This window comes from Palaemon carinicauda, chromosome 2 (genome assembly GCF_036898095.1).
Source record: "Palaemon carinicauda isolate YSFRI2023 chromosome 2, ASM3689809v2, whole genome shotgun sequence".
Classification (NCBI taxonomy): domain Eukaryota; kingdom Metazoa; phylum Arthropoda; class Malacostraca; order Decapoda; family Palaemonidae; genus Palaemon; species Palaemon carinicauda.
The window spans coordinates 42768206-42773205 of NC_090726.1; the positions used below are offsets into that span (position 1 = coordinate 42768206).

A 5000-nucleotide genomic window follows, 5' to 3' on the forward strand; every position below is an offset into this window, starting at 1 on the left:
ATATCAATAATGTCATTGATATACTCGAGCGACTAAAACTCACACACAAACGCACAAACATATCAATAATGTCACTGATATACTCGATCGACTAAAACTCACACACAAACACACAAACATATCAATAACGTCATTGATATACGCGAGCGACTAAAGCTCACACACAAACACACAAACATAACAATAACGTCATTGATATACGCGAGCGACTAAAACTCACACACAAACACACAAACATATCAATAACGTCATTGATATACTCGACCGACTGAAACTCACACACAAACACACAAACATATCAATAATGTCATTGATATACTCGAGTGACTAAAACTCAAGTTAAAAGAGATTTCATTCCAGCGACGCGAACTGGAAATTCCCGGCGCCATTCACAGAATTTCACGCACCTCTTAATCGAGGGACATTGGCAACCGGTCTGCTCTGCATAAACAAAAGCAGAACCAATGAACTCGAAGCTATAATTCAACTGCTAGGGCATTTCTTTGCTTCATTTTAATCTTACATAGTTGCCCTCGCCAAAATCGTGGATTTGGCGGAGGGTGTTTTTTTTTTTTTTTTTTTTTTTTTTAAGAGTAACTTTACACAAAAACTACTGTACCGATTATGACCAAATTTGGTAGACAGGCAGTGTATGATGCAAGGATGGACCTGTGGCATTTTGGATAAAGTACAACGAAGTACAAGTGCGCAAATATTTTGCGAGTTTATTTTTTGTTTGTGAACAATATTACACAAAAACTGCTGTACCGATTTTGACCAAATTTGGCAGACATGTAGTGTATGATGTAAGGATGAACCTGTAATATTTTGGCTATATTACATTTTAGGACAAGTACGCAGCAGTACTTTGAAAATAATTGCAATGTTTAGCAAATGGCATATAATTTGTTAGTTTATTTTTCGTTTGTTAGCAATTTTACACAAAAACTAACGGACCATTTTAACCAAATTTGGTAGTCATATTTGGTATGATGCAAGGAGGAATCTGTAAAATTTTGGATAAAGTACAACAAAGTTTAATTACGCAGAAATACTTTGAATATAATCGCAATGTTAAGTAAATGGCAAAGATTTTGTTAGTTTGGTTTAAGTTTGTGAGCAACTTTACACAAAAACTATTGTACCGATTTTGATCAAATTTGGTAGTCCTGTTTGGTATGATACAAGTAGGAACCTGTAATATTTTGGATATATTACATTAAAGTATAAGTACGCTGCAGTACTTTAACCCTCTTACCCCCAGTGGACATACTGGTACATTTCACAAAACTCATCCCTTTACCCCCATCGACGTACCGGTACGTCCTTGCAAAAAACTGCTATTTACATTTTTTTTTTTTTTTTTGCATATTTTTGATAATTTTATGAGAAACTTCAGGCATTTTCCAAAAGAATGAGACCAACCTGACCTCTCTATGACAAAAACTAAGGCTGTTAGAGCAATTTAAAAAAAAAACATATATATACTGCAAAATGTGCTTAAAAAAAAATAATAAAAAAAAAAAAAAAAAAACCTGGGGGTTAAGGTTTGGAAAGTTCCAGATAGCTTGCAGGTAAAAGGGTTAAAAACAATCGCAATGTTTAGCAAATGACATATTTTGTCAAGTTTACTTTTCGTTTGTTGGCAATTTTATACAAAACTACAGTACCGATTTTGGGCAAAATTGGTAGACATGTTGGGTATGACCCAAGGACAAATCCATTAGATTTTCAAGGTAATACATGGAAGTACAAGTAGGCAGTGGAGTTAAGACCAAAATAAGACTGCTTGGCGTGGCGAAGGCATGCTCTATACTCAGTGCACCTCTAGTTTTATATATCTTGAAGCATAATTAAATTATTACCTCCGCCAACGAAGTTGGAATGAGGTTATGTTTTACCCCCCCCCCTCCCCCTTTGTGTTTATGTGTTTGTTTGTAAACAGCTTCTTGGCCGCAATTATCATCGTGGATTAATGAAAGTTGCATGGATTAACTGTCATGTAAAAAGCTGGAAATTATCAAATTTTGGAAGGTCAAGAACAAAGATCAAGGTCATGGTCAAGCAAAATGTTCAATTTACGTAATCAGCCAGAAACTTCAACTTGGTTCATATGGTTTTGAGTTTATGAAAATCCACGCCAATTAATATATGTTGAGGTCAAAGGTCAAGCAAAATGTCCAATTTACGTAATCAGCCATAAGTTTGGACATCGTTGTCACAGAAACTTTAAACTTGGTTCATATTGTTTAGAGTTGATGAAAATCCACGCCGATTAATATATGTTAAGGTCAAAGGTCAAGGTCGAGCAAAAGGTAGAGAATTAAGCTGCCGTGGAGGACGTCTGCGCTCTACTGAGCTGAGTGCCCCTGTAATTAATCATGTAATCAATAATAAACTACGGACTTCAGCAATACTGCAAAGTTCAGTGGGACCCGCCTATCAAATGGCCGATGTGGTAACGTCCCAGACTGGTGAACGCCACACTGGGGTTTGAGTCCCCCTAAAACTAGTTAGTTCCTTTGGCCGCTGCAACCTCATCATCCCTGTCACCTAAGGATGGGGGATTTGAGGAGCCTATAGATTTATCTGCGGAGTCATCAGCAGCCATTGCCTGGCCCTCCTTGGTCCTAGCTTGGATCGAGAGGAGGGCGGGGCTTGGGCGCTGATCACACGAATATATGGTCAGTCTCTAGGGCATTGTCACTGTCCATTACCTCTGCCATTCATGAGCGGCCTTTAAACCTTTAAAAACAAACCATCTGTATTTGCAGTAAAAGATCAATATCGAGGCTCTGCAAAGTTCTGATAAAGGCAGATTTAAGCAGAAAACTCGAAAATCTATTAATACTTTCTAACTTCAGAAGTTCAAACTTGCAGGAAATGTTTTTACGTTGTACAGGTTGACATAAGTCATTTTATAGTTCATATATAAAAGATCTGTTTTAATGTTGTTACTGTTCTTAAAATATTCTATTTTAATTGTTCATAACTTCTCATATAGTTTATTTACTTATTTCCTTTCCTCACTGGGCTATTTTTCCAACTAGGGTTGTGGCTTAGATAATGATGATGATAATAATAATAATAACAATAATAATAATAATAATAATAATAATAATAATAATGATGATGATGATGATGATCATTTCCTATTTTCACTCAAGTAAAGACTTAATTTCATTAACATTCCAGCAACAAAAACCCAGAGAGAGAGAGAGAGAGAGAGAGAGAGAGAGAGAGAGAGAGAGAGAGAGAGAGAGAGAGAGAGAGAAAATAGTTAATTTTTTCGAGTAGGAGTTTTTCTCTACAACAAAAATTCAATATATACAAATAAATCTATTAATTCCTTAATTAATAGATAAAAAAATACAAGTAATTCCAATGAGCAAAAGGAAAACAGTTGACTTATTAAGAATTAAACTCTTCTTTTACAATATTCTATAAAACTATGAGTACAGGGAAACTTATATCTCAATGATTAAAAGAGAGATAATGAAATAGTTTCAGTAGCTAAGATGGCTTTTAGAAACAATTACATTTAGTTTAATCATTAATTTTTGGTCAAAATAATAACATTTATAACAATAATTACTTTTGGTTTTATCTTTAATTTTTAGTCGAAATAATATTTATAAAAAGATTCACTTTTGTGGTTTTATCTTTAATTTTTAGTCGAAATAATGACATTTATAAAAAGATTCACTTTTGTGGTTTTATCTTTAATTTTTAGTCGAAATAATGACATTTATAAAAATATTCACTTTTGTGATTTTATCTTTAATTTTTGGTCAAAATAATAACATTTATAAAAATAATTACTTCTGTACTAGTATCTTTAATTTTTGGTCAAAATAATATTTTAAAAAATAATTACTTTCGTGGTTGTATCTTCAATTTTTAGTCAAAATAATAAATCTATAAAAATAACTACTTTTGGTTTTATCTTTAATTTTCAGTCAAAATAATAACATTTATAATAATTACCTGATGATAAACTTTTGTGGTTTTATCAGTAATTTTAGGTCAAAATCATAACATTTATAAAAATAATCACTTTTGTAGTTTTATCTTTAATTTTCAGTCAAAATAATAACATTTATAATAACAATTACCTGATGATAAACTTTTGTGGTTTCATCTTTAAGTTTTGGTCAAAATAATAACATTTATAAGAAATAATTACTTTTGTGGTTGTATATATCTTTAATTTTTGGTCAAAATAATAAAAATTTTAAAAGTATTGATTTAAAGGTAATCGAAAAAAAAAATTCTGAAGAGTACAAATCTATAAGCATAAGAAAAACAAATAGAAGTATGGATTGCAAGATTTGTAAATGGAGAGGCACAGGTTAAGATACATAAAATCGAAATGGATTTATATGTAAAAAAATATATTTGACCTAATAATACTTAGTTCAAGCGTCCCATATTATCCTCAGTAGCGATGCACAGATATGTGACCTAAATACATATTTCATCTATGGTGGTATAGAAGTTAATACGCAAGTATTAAACATGTTTTTCTTATTTACAAAGTTCCAGCTACGATGCTGATCAAGTGTAAAGTGATTTTATAAAATTGAAGCAAATAGAAAATCATACAAGAAGTAAGGAAACCCAATAGCCAAAGAGATAAAAGCCTAATAGTGGAACTGTAACATTTCGTTGAGACAAAGGTACGACAAAGGACCTAAATTGTGTAAAAAGTGAAAAAAAAGTTATATTTTTTAGGGAAAGCAGGACCTAACACTAAACGTGGCTTCCAATAGTCAATCAAAACACAATTAAACCCTCGAAGAACATCAACGCCAACCATGGGGAAGAGCCTGAGACACGCGGCCTTCCGCTCCTGAGACCAGCCTCTCTTCTGAACTGGGCACCAGGCCTCAGGGGCGGGAGGGGTCACTTTAGAAAAAGCCTCAGGGGCATCCCAGAAGATCTCTAACCTACTGCAGTGTGGTCGAATTGCTGCAACGGATGTTTTTCGTCATAGTCTG

At 33.2% G+C, this 5000-nt stretch overlaps 2 protein-coding genes across 3 annotated transcripts in view; one reads left to right on the plus strand and one right to left on the minus strand.

Moving 5' to 3' along the window:
- The window catches only part of LOC137624290 (heparan sulfate 2-O-sulfotransferase pipe-like), a 337135-nt gene that overhangs the window by 75202 nt on the left and 256933 nt on the right, over nucleotides 1-5000 (minus strand). The gene's annotated exons all lie outside the window — the stretch shown is intronic.
- Nucleotides 4546-5000, plus strand: part of LOC137624300 (probable E3 ubiquitin-protein ligase HECTD2) — a 105244-nt gene continuing 104789 nt past the window's right edge. Inside the window, 1 exon segment of the mRNA XM_068354883.1 lies at nucleotides 4546-5000. This exon segment is cut by the window's right edge and continues 187 nt beyond it. The gene's annotated coding sequence lies outside the window, so the exon portion shown is untranslated.